At 47.3% G+C, this 20855-nt stretch overlaps 1 protein-coding gene across 6 annotated transcripts in view; it reads left to right on the top strand.

The window, feature by feature from the left end:
- Positions 1–20855, top strand: part of LOC122814063 (serine/arginine repetitive matrix protein 2-like) — a 1651944-nt gene that overhangs the window by 1159179 nt on the left and 471910 nt on the right. The window lies entirely within an intron of this gene.

Raw genomic sequence — 20855 nt, 5'->3', positions numbered from 1 at the left:
TTGATACAGCAGTACACAGTTCTCAGCTTCCACTAAATCGTTGCTGAAAGGTCTTCATGTCTGTTTTGTCTGTCCATTCGCATACAGCTGGCCAGTAATTTATTCCTGTTCCCTGGTTCGTTCTGTTTTGTGCTTGTCCATCATGTCATATGAAGGTACTGCAGTATGCACTCCATAACATCTGTGATCTCATGGAGATACAGTGGTCTGGGTACGCATTAGATGTAATTTGCTGATCTGTGGCGGTAATCTGTTTACTGTGTGCAAATGATTATTCTGGACGAGCCAAGCATCTAGCTGTACTGGGGCATCGTTTGTTTTCCCTTGGCTCAGTTTAAAATACTGATTGCTAGATCCTGATACCAAACGTCCTCCTTTAATGGGTTGTGGAGTTAGTTCTCCTCTCCACCATTAAGTGTTTGACATTTTTCTGGAAGTTCCCACCTTCAAGAGATGGATTTGCTCCTGTCATGACACAGTTTAACATGTCCTCTGCTTCTGCATTTTTTGCCACAAAAATGTTTGGATTCCATCATTGCTGTTGCTGATAAAATCCTGCATTTTTATGTCTCTTGGTTTTCTTTTTTAGGTAGGCATTTTTGCCACTGCAGCTAACAATTGGCTGTGATCAGTCCCTGTCCTTGTATATGGCACTACCTGGTTCTTTTGTTCCACTTCTGGACTCACTCCAGCCCATGTTCAGGCTCAGGATGGAGGTCAGTAAATCCCAGCACAGTGTAATGTTGCTGCCAAGGGTTAGTTTTAATTTAAGCTGCAACTTCCATGATGTTCATTGTGTTTCACTGTTGCAGTCATTACACTTGGGTTATCCTGCTGGCAGGTTACCCGCAGTCGGCCTGAATTCCAAAGTCTTGGTCCGGCGTCGGTTGTTGTCGCCTCCTCCCTGACGTCAGTGTGCCAGGGGTATAAAAGATGTAGCCGATGCCATTTTCTTCAGTCTTTCTTGCCGCACGGTGCCCGAAGCAAAAGCGGTTTGCAAGTGCCGGTCGGCCGACTCCTGAGATTTTCGTGTTCGAATTTCAGATCCGAAGTCTTCATTTAAAGCTAAGTACCCCATGGGGAAACTTTTTTTCTTGCTCCAGACCAATGTCAGAAAAAGTTAGTAATTGTATTTCTTGTGGGAAGCAAAGACTTCATAAGGACTTCCATTCTTATTCCTTGCCTAGGCCCTGATCACGACGTTGCTAATTGTAGGTTTTGTGCCAGTTTTAACCAACGCACTATCAAGCGTCAGTACGATTTTGCATTTCATTACTTTGGCCGAAGATTTAATTACACTATGCCATCGGATAGCCATCAGACTACCGCAATTATCAAAAAACGCAAGGAAAAGGACAGGCATCCGAGGTCCAAAACTGACGAGGCTTCTAAGCCAGTTGCCGGTTCTCAGTGAGGCGCTTTTGCAGCCCCTGACGCCCGCTACCTCAGAGCTGCAGGCCGCTTCCGACTCCCATGTGGAGCTGACTAGACCGCTGGAAACTCAAGGTATTGGACACTCGGAAAATATTCCCTCAGATGGGTCCGGAGCCGCTGAGCAGGCATCGGCTTCTGAGGGTGTTTTCAGGCCTACGCAGTTGTATGTAAAACTGACTTCAGCTTCAAAGGCAAAGACTAAAGCACCACTAAAGACAAAGAAACAAGTGCAGCAATCCCATGGCAGGCCTCCATGCCTAAAAAAACAGATGCTCAAAATGGCCAAAGACCTAATTACTTTGATCAGGGGTTCCCATTCCCCTCCTGATAAGAGGCCTAGGCGAGAGACAGAATATGAATCTTCAGATCAGGTTTCCATTTCTTCTGACTCCTCTTCTGAACAGGTATACTCTCTTCCTCCCTATGAGGATTCTGATGCTGAAGAATCTATCCCTTCAGCCTCTCCTGAGGATTATTCTTTTGGGGAAACCCTGCATACCATGAGGGAGCACTTCCACTGGGAGAGCCAAGATTACTCAGAATCTAAGAAAAGGCTCAGAGACTTTCTTTTACTACCTCAGCACAGGCCTCTTGTTATTCCCCCTGTTTTAGACATTGTAGATCTATTTTCAGAGTCCTGCCTGTCTCCTGACTCTTTACCCCCAGCACCTCTTAAGCCAGACAGATACTACAGGGTCCCAGATTCACATAAATTTCTTTATAAAAACCCTGCTGCTGACCCAGAAAATATATCTCTGGGTCCCAAAGGGGTCAAGGCTTCCACTGCAAAAAACCCTAACCCCTTTGATAGGGATTCAAGGGCACTGGACATATGGGGGGAAAAGGTTTACACTTCTGCTACCATGGCTGTGAGGGCCTTAAATTGTCAGTTTCATGTGCTTAAATATCAGCAATATTTAATGTCACTGCTTAAACAGAAAATGATGACAAATTCTGAATGTGCAAAAAACAAGGAAATGCAGGATTTATTGCATGCAGCTGAACAAGTGGGAAAGCATACTTTGCAATGTGGTTTTGATTCTCTGGAGGCCTCTTGCAGGGCCGCTGTTAGGGGTTCTGTATTAGGAGGCATGCTTGGTTAAAGGAACAGAATCTGCCTGATCATGTTAAAGCAAAATTATTAGATGCTCCATTACAGCATGATACCTTGTTTGGTGTTAAGGCAGAAGAGGTGTTGAAGATGGAGGACAAAGCAAAATGCAGACAGTTAAGGATTTCTTACAGGTACAGCCACCCAGATTTAGCAGGAACTGGCCTTCAAAGAATTGGTCCTTTCCAGTGTCAGGCCACAAAGAGGCAGATACAGATGCCCCAGAGGCAGATCCCAGCCCCAAGGCTCATACAGGTCTAAACAGTGGGGTGCTTCTACCTCCAAAAGCGGAGAAGACAAATCACAGCCATACAGGAAACGGTCCCAATGACTTTCCTCTGCCAACACCAAGCACGTATCTTTTGGCAGCGCCCTTAGGGGGAAAACTAGCACTTTTTTCACAAAATTGGCACATGATCACCCAGGACAAATGGGTCTTGAATATAGTGTCACTGGGCTAAGGGTTCCACTTTCACACCCTGCCAAGGGCAAAAGGTATGCCAGACCTGCCACACAATCAGTGGGCAGAGGCACAAAAACAAGTTTCATCTCTCAAGGACATGAGGGCCATTCAGCGAGTGCTGCAGCAAGAGCAGGGACAAGGATTTTACTCAAGACTTTTCCTGGTACCCAGAAAGGACAAAGCCTGGAGACCAATACTGGACCTGTCGATTCTAAACACATTTCTGGACATTCCAAAATTCAAAATGTTGACTCTACAACAGCTTCTGCCCATGCTGGGCAAGAAGGCTTGGCTTGTAACTTTGGACCTAAAAGAGGCATACCTGCATGTCCCAATCAGACAATCTTGCCGAAGATACCTCAGATTCATAGCTGGCTCAATGCATTACCAATTCTCTGCACTGCCCTTTGGCTTATCCACTGTGCCCAGGGACTTCACAAAATGCCTGGCACCAGTAATTGCATTTTGCAGATAGAGGAATTCAAATATATCCCTACTTGGACGACTGCCTTATTCAAGCAGAGAACAAGAACATTCTATTAAAGCATCTGGCGTTTGTAAAAAGATTACTAATTTGCCTAGGGTGCACAGTAAACAAAAAGAAATCAAAACTAGTACCCTCTCAAGAGATAATATTCCTGGGTGCAAGCTTAAATACAACTGCCCAGATGGCTTATCTCTCGCCAGACAAACAAAGGCATCTGACTTCTTATTTCAAAATGTTTGCAACAAAGACACAGTTATCTGCAAGAAAAATTCTGCAGGCTTTGGGCTTCATGGTATCCTGCATTCTGCTAATTCCATATGCAAGACTGCATATGAGGAAACTTCAATGGTATCTAAAAAGTCTTTGGACTCAACATTGCCACAGCCTGGAAACATTAATTACCCTCATTCCCTGCCTGCAACAGGAGTTTTGATGGTGGGCAAAGGCCTGTCACCACAACAAGGGACAGCCATTCACTTTACCCACAGCCAGGCAGATATTAACAACAGATGCATCCGATTATGCCTGGGGGGCCCACATGGCAGGAAAATGTATTCAGGGCACATGGCCCGCAAGCCAAATGCATCTTCATATCAATCAAAAAGAGATGCTAGCTGTTCAGAATGCCCTGACAGCCTTCAAGGATCTTCTTTATCCAGGACAACTGCTGATAAAGACGGACAATACTACAGTCATGTGGTACATAAACAAGCAGGGAGGCACACATTCCTATCCCTTTTGCAGACTAGCCATGACTTTATGGGACACAGCATGGACTTATCACCTGCAAGCACAATTCCTGCCAGGAAAGACAAATACTCTGGCAGACGAACTAAGCAGAAACCTCATGGATCCTCACGAGTGGAAACTGGATCCACAAATCTTCAGCATGATAAGGAAATGGGGATGCCCAGACATAGATCTATTTGCCTCCCCTCACAACTGCCAACTACAGAGATTCTGCACAAGGACTTATCACAAGCAAGCATGGAAAGTGGATGCTCTATCATTCAGCTGGGAAACCCTAACAGTATATGCCTCTCCTTCACTGCCTCTCCTCCCCAAGTTACTCCTAAAGGTCAGACAAGAGAAGCGAAAAATGATACTGATTGCCCCAGACTGGCCCCGCCAGCACTGGTACCCAATCCTAAAGAGCTTGTCTCAAGGCCCAGCCTGGACATTACCTCAGATTCCTCACTTACTGACACAACAAAACAGTCAGATCCTGCACAACCAACTCAGGACCCTAAATCTGGCAGCATGGCGGATAATGTAACCATTCAGAACACATCTCTAAAGCAGTTACGGATGATGTTTTGGAGGCCAGGAGGCTCAGCACCAGAAAATCTTATGCAGAAAAATGGAAGAGATTCTGTGCTTGGAACCATGCACAAGGAATTGACACGTTTGTGCTAAATATTCCTCAGATTTTACAATACCTAACTGAGATGCTGGACAAAGGCCTATTTTTTCATCAATTAAGATCCATGCCTCTGCCATTTCAGCTCATTACAATACAGATCCACCTATTTTCTCACATCCACTGCTAAGGCAGTACCTCAGAGGGGCCAAAAACATAAGACCTCCAAGGAGAGCGCCAGTACCTGCATGGGACCTCAATTATGTCTTGGAAAAACTCACACTGCCTCCTTTTGAGCCAGCCAATACAGCTGAGATAAAATTCTTATGGAAAACAGCTGTGCTCCTAGCAATAACCTCTGCAAGAAGAGTCTGAGTTACAGGCACTAATGGCTGTGGAACCTTTTATAATTTTCCATCCAGTCAGGGTTTCTCTGAGGACAAACCCAACATTTATGCCTAAGGTAGTGTCCAGTGTGGCCCTTAACCACACCATTCATTTGCCTACCTTTTATCCAAACCCACAGAATAAGGGGGGGAGACGTCTGCATTCTTTGGACATACACAGACAGCTATGTTTCTACTTGGACCGAACGAAAGCTTTCAGAAAGACTGAGCAACTCTTAAGTGGCATATGCTGCAGGATCACAAGGAAAGGCCATCTCAAAGCAGACTATTTCAAAATAGGTAGGCCACTGCATTTGTTTCTGCTATTCACAACATGGCAAATCAGTGCCTAAGGGCATTAGGCCACATTCAACCAGAACAGTAGCCTTCCTCAGAGGAGTACCAACCAAAGACATTTTAGAGGCTGCAACTTGGAATTTAGTGCACGCTTGGCCCAGTCCATGATGCTCTTAATAAGGAAAAGGAGACCTGTAAAAGGTCTCCTGATTGTCCTTCCACCTTGCTCTTAACTTTGTCTCCCTTGTCGGAGCTTACAGTAAACATTTTGAGCCAACTGGATTCAACTTTACCAGATATGAAGCTCCAGGTGAAAAGAATCTCCGTTGACATCGGAGCCTATTTCTTCCAAACTGCCTTTTTCATTCCTCAAACAGTCACCCAGAAGACACACTCTAGATCTTCTTCCACAGCTTTGTCTCCAGTCTTCGAGGACCCTATGTGAAGCAGATGTGGATAGGATGATGAGAAAGCTGCTAAGGGTGCAGGTTCAAATGGGAGTCCTTTTGATTCCAAACCCATTGGATCTTGAGAGCCTCCATCAAGCCATACCACCATTGATTTCTCCTTTGCCAAATCTGTCCTTTGGTTTCATAACCACTGGGCCTGAAATCCCTGTGGTCGTCTTTCTGTGATGTGAAAGATTGATGTGGTGATGTCCTATCTCGCCTTCATTCTTACTAGATTGGGTTTGGATCCAATCCTCTGATCTGTCTCTGCTTTTATTTTCAAGGTCCTCTGCCAGCTCATGGCTAACTCCCTATCCCAGCATGCACCAAAACTATCCCCAGATCTCGTTTGCCACTAAACAAGATTGAGCATTTGTCTGCTAGCTCTGGCTAAGTACAATTCTTTTTGATTACCTTTTGGTCTATAATTCTTGGAATTTTTGGATACTTGGATATTTTAACTGATGTAGTTGAATGTGTCTTCTCACGACTTGATAATTTTCGTATTTGGGCTGTTTTCTGACTTTGGCCGTTGATTCGCTAGGCCTTGTGTTTTCCCTTGCCAGCTTGTGTTGATGTGTAGTTGCCCTGTAAGTGGAATAGTTTGTTTGAATCGGAGAACTGGTAAATGGCCTGGTTTAACCTGCTGTTCTTCCCTTCCCACTTTACTAGTGCAGGTGTAGTTTGTTTAACTTGGAGGGTTGTAATGGGGCCCATTTATGTTAGAGGGCTTAGTCTTTGTGTTTTCCCTGTGTGTGCTGTCTCTCCTCAGTAGCTCGACCCATTTAAGTTAGAGGCTCCAGCCTACAAAAAAAAAAAAAAATTTCCTGTGGTTTTTGCTGCTGTGCTTTACCTTAATGTCCGGCAAAGAATCTAAGCCAATGGGTTTTAAAAAGTCTGACAAATGTAGAAAAAAGATGCCTTCCATCTCCAGGATTCGTGTTCCATTTGCCATTCTTTTAACCATAGAGCCCTTCTGGAGAGAAAAAATAAGTTAATCTTAAAAGGTCTTCTTAAAACCCCCTTCTTAGAGGCACTGGAAGAAGGTCCGGGTTCATCTAGATCGGACAATTCTCCTTCTGGTAAATCAGACAAATCAGATAAATTTGAAAAAAAATTCAACTTCTACATCATTGGATCCAGCATACAAAATACCTAAACTGTCTTCCTGTGATCCGAAGGCTACTGGATCAGACAAAGCTCCATCATCTCTGACACCTTCTTGCTCAGTGCCAATGGAGTTTAAACTTAGGAGCCGGTCCCAACCCTCGGAGCCAGTCTCCCCTAGTTGGAGATCTCCCATACCCCCAAAAGACTAAATCTCTCACTCCCTTGACCTGGTTTTCTAGGAGTCTTTACAATGACGTGGACCGGGTGGTACAGAAGCCCTTACAGACACCGGCACTGGCTAAATTACTGTTGGATCTGAGCCCCAGGGCTTTGGATCTTACAACATCCACCACCTCTGCTCCAACTCCTCCTCCGATCCAGCCTCTGGCTTCAGTGTTGGGAGGTCCGGAGCTGGTATTACTGGAACTGTCTGATCTGAGACCTACCACAGGTTCCATGGATCCAGCCTTGGCTCAGATGTCCTCTGTTCCATCGAAGCTGGAGGAGCATAGGAGCAGGCACTGTGCAGTCGAGTCGAACAGCTGTTGGATCCAACTTACAGCTGTTGGATCCAACTTTGCTTCTCAGGACCTTAGCTCGGGTGAGTTTGTCTCCTATCTCAGCCTTGGGTCCGTCTTTGATTCCGGGGGGTTCCTTCAGCTTCTTCGGATCCAGGGATATCCTCAGACCAGGGACGGGGGGCTTTTGAGGTAATGAAGAGGGTGCTGTCTCCACAGACTGGTTCACAGTCCTCTCCGGATATTCCTCCCTCCAGAGCTTCGGTGCCTGCCTCTTTACCCCTGCATCCACAGGGACGCAGAGATCCTAGGCTTCAGGATGCCCCACAGGGAGGTCCCGCGGAAGAGACTTTGCAAGAGAAGGCACTTAGACTCCCCAGAGGAGTCCATCACTTCTGATATGGACCTCGATGAGGCAGAAGGGTCCCCACTGTCACCTCCTGATGTCTCCTTTGGAGACATCCTGGAAATGCTAAAGCAGAAAGGTGGGTGGAAGTCCTCTAACCCTTCGGTGGAGGAGTCCATATACTTGAAGGCCTTTGGGTCACACCCTTCCACATCTTGGGGTGTCTGCCTTTCGAAGAGCTCCTTGAGGTGGTTTCTCGAAAGGCATGGGAGTCCCGAGATTCCGTGGAGCTTATTCCTAGGAGGCCAAACAGATTTACTACATCCCCTTCCGACAAATCCTTTTTAACAAAAGGAGTCCCAGTTGATGCCATGGTCATAGTGGTGGCCACTAAGAAGGAACTCAAACATAATCTTCTGTCCACTCCCCGAACAAGGAATCCAGGATAATGGACAGGTACGGAAAGTGCATCTTTTCTTCAATAGCTTTTTCTCTCAGATTAATGAACTATCTTACCCATTTTACAAGACTACAGTGGGATCTCCTGAAAGAGCTAGGAGATGCCCTCCAAGGTTCAGTAGCTGAATGGGTTGCCGACAAATTATCTGCTCAGCTGACCACCTTAAACTCTGTTGTTAACACATTCATGAGGCTCGTGTCCTATGCAGCTGGTGGAGCAAGTAGAGCAGCGGGTTCTGGAATTTCTCTAAGAAAACATTTTTGGGTGTGCTTACATGACGTCACAGAACCCTTTAAGTCTTCCTTCATAAATGCACCATTTGATGGCTCATCCTCCGAGCCTAAAGTAAAGGAGCACTCACCAGGTGTGAACAGGAAGCAAAGACTTGTCTGCCATATGAGTCCATTTTTCCATGCCTACTAGACCTTATCCCAAGGGTCAGAGAGGTAGTGGTAAGATGTGGTTCCGAAAATCACAGAGACGGTTTCAGGACACACTTGGTGAAACTTCCCCCAGAGGCAGAGGTGGACGTAATAATGACACTGACCTCGTGGAAGAGGGGGTCCTCAAAATCAGGGTGACAGAGAATCCTCCTTTGTTAGGCCTTTTCAGTGCTCCTGAGAGCAGGCCTGACTGTCCAGCTCTGGAGACAGCCGAGGGTCACTTATCTTTGTATCCAGAAGCCTGGCGACAACTAACAAAAGACAAATAGGTACAGAGCATCATATCCAGAGGTTACATCATCCTGTTTTCCCTTCTCGTTTCAAAGATGAAAACATTTCCAGACATTTCCACCCACTTAAAAGGAACAGGCAACGTTAGAAATTGAAGATGCTAGACAAGAGTCAGCCAAGAAGAGGATCCGGAACTTACTCAAGATTCTTTTTAGTTCCCAAGAAAACAGGGGACTGGAGACCAATTCTGAACAAATCAGTAAAGAAGAGCATGTTCCAGATGGTGACTCTGCAGTTGATACTTCCATTCTTGGGAAAAGACGATTGGATGTGCTCTATAGATCTCCAGGATGCGTACTACCACACAAAAATGGAAAGGTGATCCAGGAGACACTTGTGCTTTCGGCTGGGAGCCAGTCGCTACCAGTTTTGAGCTATGTCTTTTGGCCTCACTACAGCCCCCAGAGTATTCACCAAATGTATAGCAGTAGTAGTGGCTCACTGGATCCGTCTAGGATTCCGGGTGTTTCCACACTTAGGCGACTGGTTCTTAACCACCACGACCAGGCATCTGCTAATCAAGGCCAGAAATACAACCTTTTAACTCTGCTCTCGCCTTGAGATGACCATAAACTGTGAAAAGTTTGCCTTAGTGCCTTTTCAGCATGTAGTTTTCATAGGGGCAGAATTAGACTCGACACAAATGACGAGGAGACTTCCATCAGAAAGGATCCCATCTCTAAGGTACCAGGTGAGATGCCTCTTAAGAAGAAAGTCCCAGCAAAGATAGTCCTCAACTCTTGGAGTCATGGCAGCAGCGATAGTTTTGTTCCCCCTGGCACATCTGCATATGAGGATTCTTCAGTGGTTGCTGTCCACTAAGTGGTCAACGCAGGAACTACCGATGTGTCAATAATTTTAACAGAAACTTGCAAGGAGGATCTTCGATGGTGGCTACACTCCACTCAAGTGACTCAAGGTCGACCGTTCGTTCACTCCCAGCCAGTGGCCACAGTGACCACGAATGCCTCTCAGGGTGTGGGGGGGCATTATCTGGAAAGGACAGTCCAAGGTACCCGGCAGATTCATGAGGATCATTTGCACATCAATGTCCTACAGATGAGAGCAGTGCTTTTAGCGTTTCAAGCATTCGAAGACTGTCCCCCCCTGGGAACCATTGCAGTCCAGACAGACAAACATGTCAGTCGTACGGTATATAAACAAACAAGGAGGAACTAGATCTTTACCCCCTTTGTCGAGAGGCCCTGAGAGTATGGCAATGGGCAACCTCCTCCCAACGTTTTCGGATAGCAACGCACATCCCGGGGAAATCCAACGTGATAGCGGACATACTCAGAGCGTTTCTGATGCCTCAAGAGTGATCCCTGAAACAGGAAGTAGCGGAAAAAACTTTCCGAAAATGGGGCCAGCCTTGCTGTGACCTCTGTGACATCCGTAAATGCCAAATGCATCAGCTACTTTGCCCTCACCCCCCCCCCCCCCCGGAGGAGTAACCAGGGGATGCACTTACACACGATTGGCCCCTGGGCCTCCTCTACACCTTCCCATTTCCACTAATTCCCAAAGTCCAGTTGTTTAGAAAGGGGTTTGATACTCATTGCTCCATACTGGCCTCGCCAAATCTGGTTCCTCTCCCTGTAGCCTCATCTTTGGGAGGAGCCATGGATTCTGGACCCAGTTCCGGACCTTCTGACTCGTGTGTCGGGAACACTCCATCCATCCCTTCAGACCCTCAAACTGACAAGCGTGGCTGCTCCAGTTCCGATAGCCAGGTTTCCAACCCTCTCCTCCCGAGTTAAACATTCTAATTTCTTCTCATAAGGCTTCAGCGAGGAAGATTTATAACAGCAAATGGAAAAGATTCTGTTTATGGGCTACCTATAACCATATTGATCCCTTTTTCTGCTCCTATTAGTTTCATCCTGGATTTCCTAGCAAAGCTTTTCAGTAAGGGTACAGCTGCAGCTACTGTTAGGATTCAGCTAGCAGCAATTTCAGACTTTCATTTGGGGGAGACTGGCTCTAATATAATAAGCGGTGCAAGACCTTTCTCAAAGATACTATGTTAAGACCTCCTATCAGAGACCCTCCAGCTCCTTGGGACCTAAATTTCATTCTATCGCGTATAGTTTTTCCTCCTTTCGAACCAGCATTGTCTTAAGAATTAAAGGTTTTGACTTGCAAAACTATTTTCTTGGTAGCAATCACCTCTGCCAGAAGGGTGTTGAAGTTGCAAGCATTGTCCATAAAGATCCCATATTTGCTTTTCCATAGAGACCGGGTGTCTTTGCAAACTAACCCCTCCTTTTTACCCAAGGTGGTTTCGGAGGCAAATTTGAACCAAAGTATTGAGTTACCAGTTTTCTTTTCAAATTATGAAAACAAAGCAGAGTATATGTTACATCAGCTGGATGTACGTAGTTACGTTTTTACCTACATAGACTTGCAGAATTCCGAAAATATGATCAGTTATTTGTTTCTTTTTCATATTCTAAAAAAAGGATCCTCTGTCTCTAAAGTTGCACTATCTAAGTGACTATCAGATTGTACAAGTTATATTTACAAGTCTCAAAATAAACAACTTCTGAAAAAAGTTAAGGCTCAATGTTTAGTTGTCAATCTCGCCTTCATTCTTGCTGGATGGGTTCGGAGCCGACCTTCGGTTCCGACTCGGCCTATACTAAAGCTCGAGAGCTACTTATACCGGCTCGAGGCTACCCTATATCCCACAATGCTAGGCGCTAACTACCCAGATCTCGTTTGCTGCTTACAGCTGCGAGGTGCATTTATTACCGGCTCTTCAGGTTAGAAGTTATAATTCAAAAATTTTCTATCTTTTATTCAGGTTTTTTCTTAGTTTTAGTTAGCGACCATCCCATTAGCTTCCCTTCATAGCTAATCCCCCTTCTGGTCCCTTTTTAATCCCTTTTTAAATCCCTTTAGTTATAAGGTTAGGCCTTTGGGCCTGTTCTGCTTAACTTGTCAGTTTAATTTTTGTGTGACTGACTTTACTGTTTTAAAGGATGTCTGTGTGTGTAATTTTTGTACTTAGGATGTCAAAAGACACCAGGGTCTCAGGCTTCAAGAAGTGTGACTCTTGCTGTCAGAAAATGTCGCTGACAGATGGTCACACTTCTTGTGTTTATTGCCTGGGGCCTCTGCACCTGCAGGACTCTTGTTCAGTCTGTCATGCGTTCAGCCCAAGAGTCCTGCAGAAACAAGTTAATTTTGAGGGGCTTGTTAAAGCCTGAAGGTTCCCCGACCAAGTCTTCGTCGGGGAAGCCTTCGAAGCCATCTAAGCAGTCGGCCCCGAGCTCAGAGCCTTCGACTGGTGGTACTCAAACTGCTGTCACATCTGCTCTGGCTGGAGCCGATGTTTCCAAGACGGTCTTCATCATCGGCTCCGGCTGGAGTCGACGTTCCACAAATTCAAGCTTCTACATCGGCTCGAACTGGAGCCGATGATTCCAGGACTCATTCGACGCCGATAGTGGTGTCGGCGCCATCTGCTAGACGTAAAAGGTCCAGATCTCCATCCTTGGAGTCTGTTCACTCTGCTCCGAGGTCTCCCTTACTCTCGGAGCGGAGTCATCCAACCCATTCCTCCAGGTCTTCCTGGCTCTCGGGCCACGACCTCGAAAGGGTGGTTAGTAGACTTAAGTCTGAGGCACTAGCCCAAATGCTTCATAGCCCTTCTCAACAGACAGTGGCTATCCCCACCCCATCTTCGATTCCTCCTCCGACTCTTCCTCTGAGTTCGGAGCCGGAGCTTGTGGGAGCCGTGGCCGTCAACATGTCGGAGCCGATACCTCACCTTTCGGCTCCGGTCTCTCCCATGGTCCCATCCTTGGAGGGATCCGGGCGCATGGACTTCCTCGTTGGCTCCGAGGGGGCGAGTGGCATCGGACCCTTGTCTGACCCCGTTCTCCCTCTTGGAGCTTCGGCGCTGGTAAGTTCTGCCCCGACATCGGCTTCGGAGCCGCCCCTCTCGGTGCCGGGAGGGGTCCTATCTCTTCAGAGCGGGGACCTTCTGCCCTGCCTGATAGGGGCGCCTTCGAAGTCATGAGGAGCATGCTGGCCCCTGTGCCTGCTCCACAGTCGGCTCCCTCAGCTCCTCCCTCTGTAGTGCCTGCTGCGGTCTCTACCCACCCTCTCATTCCTGACCGTAGAGATCCAACTCCTCAGGTTTCCCCATTGGGAATATCCTCCTCTTCCGAGGTTTCCCCTGATCCGTCAGGGGAACCCCCTCGGAAGAGGAAATGTAAGAGGAAGCATGTGGACTCCCCTGAGTCCATTACATCGGATACCGACTTGGATAAGTCGGAAGGGTCCCCACGGTCCCCCTCTGAGGATGTCTCCTTTTCAGACATCCTTGAAATCCTGAAGCAGAGGGGGAACTGGTCTACCCTTAATCCTTCCGAGGACGAGTCGGTTTACCAGAGGCTTTTGGCTCTCGCCCTTCCACCTCCTGGGTGTGTCCGCCCTTTGACCCCCTCATGGAAGTAGTGGCGCGGAAGGCGTGGACGGCCCTTGATACGATGGAACCTACCCCACGGAGGCCTTCCAAATTTATAACAGCCCCTTCGGACAAACTGTTTTTAGCCAAGGGTGTCCCGGTTGACGCCATGGTGGTGGCTGCAGCCACTAAGAAGGAACTGGCTGATCCTTCAGTACCTGTCCATCCTCCTAACAAGGAGTCTAGGACTATGGATAGCGGATGTTTTCTTCAGCGACCTTTGTCATGCGTTCGCTGAATTATCTGTGTCACTTCACCTGCCTTCAAAGAGACATGCTCAAAGAAGTGGGTGAGGTCTTACAGGATCCAACAGCTGTGGGGTTGACAAAATAAATTCCCAGCTGGCAACCCTGAATTCCATTGTCAACTCCTCCATGCGGCTTATTTCCTATGCGGCCGATGGGGTGAGTAGGGCTGCAGGCACAGGCGTTGCCTTAAGGCGTCATGCCTGGATGCGGCTTTGTAACTTTGCAGACCCCTTTAAGGCGTCCTTCACTAACTCCCCCTTTGACGGTTCAGCTTTGTTTGGACCTCAGGTGAAGGATACTTTGGCCCGATGCGAGCAAGAAGGCAAGACTCTCTCTGCTGTGGGAGTCCGTTTTTCCACCCCGTCTAGACCATACCCTAAGGGTCAGAAGGGTGGGAAGATGTGGTCCCGTAAACCACAAGAGGTCGCGCCTGACGCAAGAGGTCAGTTCCCCTCTAGAGGCGGGGGGGGGGCAATAACAGACTCCGCCCTAGGGGCAGAGGAGGTCCGCAAAATCAGGGTAGCAGAGAGTCTCTTTCTGACAAACCCTTCCAGCATCCCTGAGAAGCTTCCCGACTGTCCGCCTTCTGAGGCAGTCGGGGGAAGGTTATCACTGTACCCAGAAGCCTGGCTTTCACTTACCCAAGACAAATGGGTACAGTCGATCATATCAGAGGGTTACAAAATTCCCTTTATCCACACCCCAACTCAGCCAAAAGGACCCCTTCCAGACGTTCCACCCAGTCTAAGGGAACAAGCAGTACTAGAAATATCAAAACTGCTAACAAAAAGAGCCATCCAGCCAGTCCCAGCAGACCAACAAGGATCCGGAATCTACTCCAAGTTCTTTTTGGTACCAAAAAAGATAGGGGACTGGAGACCCATATTGGATCTCAGCAGAGTAAACAGGTCTGTAAGAAGAACGAAGTTCCGGATGGTCACGCCACAGTCCATTCTACCCTTTCTGGGTCAGGACGAGTGGATGTGCTCAGTTAGACCTTCAGGATGCTTACTACCACATCAAGATGCACAGGCGCTCCAGGAGGTTTCTCCGCTTCCAGCTGGGAACCAGTCATTATCAGTTCAGAGCCCTGCCCTTTGGTCTCACTACAGCCCCCCGAGTGTTCACCAAATGCATGGCAGCGGTTATGGCTCATCTGAGGCGTCAAGGATTCCAGGTGTTTCCATATCTAGACAACTGGCTCCTCACTGCCACCACCAGGCGTCAACTTCTCCTCTCCAGAGATTACACCATCCATACTTGCAAAGGGCTAGCTATCTCCATAAATTTCGAAAAGTCTGCCTTGTCGCCTTGTCAGTCTATTACCTTCATAGGCGCCACCTTGGACACAGTCCGGCTTTCCGCAAAACTAACCGAACAAAGAGTTCTAGATATTCGCAGGCATGTTCACATCCTTCTTCAGAACAACAAAATCCAAGCCAGGTTTGTCCTGAAGGTATTAGGTCTCATGGCGGCAGCCATTACTCTACTTCCCCTAGCTCGCTTTCATATGCGGATCCTTCAATGGATGCTTTTTTCCCAGTGGTCCTTTCAACAACTTCCAATGTCACACAACATTTTAATAACCCTGTCTTGCAAGAAACCTTTCTTGGTGGATGGTCTCCCCTCAAGTCCTTCAGGGCAGACCATTTGTTCCTTCTCCCCCGGTCGCCACGGTGACAACGGATGCCTCCCTGATCGGGTGGGGGGGGGGGGCATTTTCAGGGCAGGACGGTCCAGGGCACATGGCAACCTTTTGAGTGCCACCTGCACGTAAATGTCTTGGAGATGAGAGCAGTACTTTTAACGTTGCAAGCCCTTCAGGACTCCCTTCCCATCGGGACTATTGCAGTTCATATGGACAATATGTCCGTAGTGTGGTACATCAACAAGCAGGGCGGAACCAAGTCCTATCCCTTGTGTCGAGAGGCTCTCAGACTTTGGCAGTGGGCAATCTCCTCTCAGTGGTTTCTGATAGCAACGCACATCCCCGGGAAGTCCAACATCATAGCGGACAGGTTGAGCAGAGCCATTCTCATGCCACACGAGTGGTCTCTCAAACAAACAGTAGTGGAAGAAATTTTTCAGCGATGGGGTCGACCTTGCTGCGACCTTTTTGCAACACCTCAAAACAGCAAGTGCCACGACTTCTTCACTCTCTTCCCTCTTCCCTGCCACCCCCCCAGAGATGCTCTAGTCCACTTTTGGCCCCGGGGACTTCTGTATGCCTTTCCCCCCTTTCCATTAATCACTCAATTGATTCAGAAAGCTACCGCCGTGAGAGCCACCATGATCCTCATTGCTCCTTACTGGCCTCGTCAGATATGGTTTCTGTTCCTGCATCGTTACCTCTTGGGGCAGCCCTGGCATCTGGACCCAGTGCCAGATCTCTTGACCCATCAGTCGGGACAGCTGCACCACTCCCTCCAATCTCTCAACCTCACAGCTTGGTCGCTCCAATTCCAACCCTAGCCAGGCTTCCCCTTATTTCCCATTCTGTGCGTGACATACTTAAAGCTTCCCTAAAGTCATCCACCAGGAGGATTTACGCCAGCAAGTGAAAGTGTTTTTCCTTCTGGGCAGGAGCTAGAAATATAGATCCTTTTACTGCCCCTATCCAATCAGTCCTAGACTTCCTAGCCAAATTGTTTCACTCAGGGTCTTCTTCCTCCACCATCAGAGTACAGTTAGCGGCTATTTCGAACTTTCATGCAGGCTTTTCGGACTCCAGTATCATGTCCCATAAGCTTTGTAAAACCTTTCTCAAAGGTATCTTTTTGCTTAAGCCCCCAATCAGGGACCCCCCACCGCAGTGGGACTTAAATTTGGTTCTAACCTCCTTGATTCTTCCCCCCCTTTGAACCTGCGGCTTCCTGCTCCCTAAAATTGCTATCTTGGAAAACTCTTTCTGGTCGCCATAACATCTGCGAGAAGAGTATCAGAACTTCAGGCCCCTTGCATTCGTCCACCTTATCTAGTTTTCCATAAAGACAGTGTGTCCCTCAGGACTAATCCGTCCTTTTTACCCAAGGTTTCTTCTGAAGCGAACCTAAACCAGACTATCTATCTTCCAGTTTTCTTCCCCAACTACTCCAACAGAGTGGAACAAAAACTGCATTTTCTGGACGTTCATCGTCAACTCCGTTACTATTTGGATAGAACCAAGCAAGCTAGGAAATCTGAGCAGCTCTTCCTTTCTTATGCAGCAGGCAAGAAAGGCCTTCCAGTTTCCAAAGTAACCCTTTCTAGATGGCTGGCATCTGTGATCACTTTCATCTATCAGCTCAGACGCCAAAAGCTACCGTCAAGGCCCAGGGCTCACTCAACCAGAGCATTAGCCACCTCAATAGCTTTTCAGGCTAGATTACCAATAGATTCCATTTGTGCGGCAGACACTTGGGCCTCTCCTCATACCTTTATCTCTCATTACAAATTAGACATGGCCTCCAGAAGCCAGGCTAATTTTGGTTCCACCGTTCTCAAGAGTCTGTTCCGATGAGCCACCCAGGGTGAAGGTGCTAGGGACACGGTCCCATCCAGCAAGAATGAAGGCGAGATTGACAACTTAACATTGAGAAGTTATGTACCTACCATAACGTTCCATGTTAGTTGTCTTCTTCTCACCTTCTTTCTTGCGTCCCACCCCCCCACCCCCCTAGCCTGGACAGACCTAAGGATCCTTGGGGATCTTCTTCTTGCCTCAGTTTGACCCCTAGGCTATCCCTTCTGGTAGCTATAGGTCTAGGTGACGTTCGAGTGAGGTTTCCTCTCCTCCTTTTGTTGGAGAGCAAAACTGCTATGGTTTTCAGCAATCAAACGAGATCTGGGTAGTTAGCGCCTAGCATTGTGGAATATAGGGTAGCCTCGAGCCGGTATAAATAGCTCTCGAGCTTTAGCATAGGCTGAGTCGGAGCCGAAGGTCTGCTTCGAACCCATCCAGCAAGAAAGAAGGCGAGAAGAAGACAACTAACATGGAACATTATGGTAGGTACATAACTTCTCATTCTACAAGAGCCATTGCTACTTCAGCCTTTCTGCTAAGGTACCAATTGACACTATTTGTGCTGCAGCAGCACGGTCTAAACCATATACGTTTATCACTCATTACAAAGTTGATTTGGCCTCCAGGAATAGAGCCTTCTTTGGATCCATGGTTCTGAGGAATATTCTCCCGTGACCCACCCAAGATTCAATGTGCTAGGGACTCTGTCCCAACCTAGTAAGAATAAAGATGAGATAGGACACCACATAAAGAAGTTATGTACTCACCATAACATTCCATGTGTGCTGTCCATCTTTGCCTTCATTCTTGCATCTCACCCTCCTTCCCCCTTCCCTTTTTCATTCTTATATGACTGGGTCTAACCAAATTGGATCCCCATGACCTCTGCCCTTCTTCATAAGCCTCTGAATCCTTCCTTGGAGATAGGCATACCTGTATGAGTTTAGGGCAAACACAAGTTCTGGTCTGGGGATAGTTCCGGTGCATGCTGGGTAGGGAGTGAGCCACGAGCTGGTAGAGGACCTCGAGGTTGAAAATAAAGGCCGAGATGGATCCAAGGATTGGATCCGAACCCAACCTAGTAAGAATGAAGGTGAAGATTGACAACACACGTGGAATGTTATGCTGAGTACATAACTTATTTTTTCTTCGACTTCGGCTTCTCTGAGTCGACTTGCATTGAGCACCTCTGAGCCGGAGAACATTGTGTGCCAAAGTGTTGGTGCTAGCTCCAGGGTGTTTACTCCTAAGTTTTCTGTACCATCTCTTCCCCTCGGAACCTCAGCGTTAGTTCAATTCTGACTTCCTTATCAGGTGGTGTGCTGACTGGGCAGCAGGGTATGACAATCTGAGAGGGTCCAGTGTCAGATCCATCAGTTTCTGCTTCTCCTAGACACACTGCTTTAGAATTAGTGGAGAAGAGGCTTCTCAGTGTCTAGAGAACAGACAACCTTGACCTCTTCGGATCAGACATCTTTGTCTCATTCTGTTTTACATCTTGAGCTTCGATCATCCCTTCCACATGGGCAGCCAGTCCGAAGTAGACTCCAGTCCACTCAGGGTATTACCGCTTCCAATACTTCCCTGGATCATCCCATCAAGGACATCCCTCGGAATGGAATGTGCAAGAAAAGGCACTTAAACTCCCCATAGGAGTGTGAAGTCTGACAGCAGCTGACGCAAAAATACTAAGTCTCTGGTATTTGGGCCGACTGAGGGCTACCTGCAAGTAGCTAACCCAAGTGTGATGACTGCAACAGTGAATACACTCCAACATCTACATTTATGGTAAGTGTACACAACTGTAATTCTGGGAAGCATGTCTGTGCTTCTGTAGCTTTCACTGTTAGGTCACTGAATTATTTGGTACATTTTACCAGACTTCAGAAAGTTTTCATCAAGGAGCTTACCAAATGTCTTTCTGGGTCCATGTCCTCTGAAGAAGGGAAAAGAATTTCCTCACAACTGGCTACCCTTCAATCAGTGTCCATCTCGTCCATGTGGTTAGTCTTGCACGCTGCGGGAGATACCTCATGGGTGGCAGCTTCAGGCTTTTCCATTAGGAGACATGTCTGGATGTGCTTGTGTGACTTTGCAGAACCTAGCACTTCCTTATAGTAACAAATGATGTTCTTCGTGTTTCACTGTTGCAGTCATCACATTTGGGTTATCTGCCTGCAGGTAGCCCTCAGCCGGCCTAAATACCAGAGTCTTCGAATTTCTGTGTCGGATGCTGTCGCTTCTTCCATGACGTCAGGTCGTCAGGGGTATAAAACATGCAGCCGACGCCATTACATCAGTCTTTCTTGCCGTGTGGTGCCCGAAGCAGAAGCAGTTCGCAAGTGCCGGTTGACAGTCTCCTGAAATTTTTGTTTTTAAGTTTCAGACCCCAAGTCTTAAAAGTTAAGTATCCCATTGGGGATCCTTTTTTCTTGCTCTAACAGATGTCTGAAAAAGTTAATAATTGTCTTGCCTATGGAAAGCAAATACCTCATAGAGATTTTCATTCTTACTGCATCACCTGTTTAGGCCCAGACCACGACATCCCTTGCTGTCGGTTTTGTGCCTTGTTCAACATCCAAACTATTTGTCATCGGGCTATTTTTGTAGCCAAATACTTTTGTTCTCTGTCTCCGTACTCTGAAATGGCTTCATTAAGCTATCCGACTACCGATCTTCCGAAAAAACGTAAGGATAGAGACAGACAGACCGCATAGGTCCAAATGATGCTTTCGTTAAGCTAGTCGCCAGTCGGCCGGTACCCAGTGAGGTGCTTTTGCAGCCCCTGATACCCGCAACTACAGATTCGCAGGCCTCTACTGAGACCCATTCGGAGTCCGGTATGCCTCGAGATGCTTCTTCGACTATGGAACCTGCGGCTGTCTCTACCTTGAATGGGTCCTGAGCCACTGTGCAGGCACCAGCTTCTGAGGGTGTATTCAGACCTACAGACTTTCATAGTAAACCGACTGCATCATTTCCGTCTAGAAGTACTGAATTTCTCAGGCCAAAAACTCGCACTACGCCTAGAAAACCGACCAAACTGCAGACTCAGGCCCATTTGCCTCAAAAACAAATGCTTAAAATGGCTGAAGATCTTATTACCTTAATTAGGGGAAGCCAGCCTTCCCCCTCTAAGAGACCTAGAACCGATTTTCTTTGATTCTTCTGATCAGGAATCTGATATCTCTGCTCCTTCTGATTGCCAGGACTTACCCTTATCTACTTATGAGGATTCTAATGCAGAGCCTCTCCTTCCCCTCCAGAAGATTTTTCTTTTGGTGAAACCTTGCATACTCTTAGGGAGCATTTCCGCTGAGTCCAAAAAGAGACTTGGGGAATACTTACTCCTGCCCTAACAAAGGCCTTTAGCTATTCCTCCTTTTCTGGACATTGTAGACTATTTTCTTGGAATCTAGCCTTATTCCAGACACTTTACCTCCAGCTCCCAGAAAACCTGACAGATACTACAG

Source organism: Protopterus annectens, chromosome 10.part0, assembly GCF_019279795.1.
Source record: "Protopterus annectens isolate FY-2018-M chromosome 10.part0, PAN1.0, whole genome shotgun sequence".
Classification (NCBI taxonomy): domain Eukaryota; kingdom Metazoa; phylum Chordata; order Ceratodontiformes; family Protopteridae; genus Protopterus; species Protopterus annectens.
This window is presented reverse-complemented; position numbering and strand designations above follow the sequence as displayed.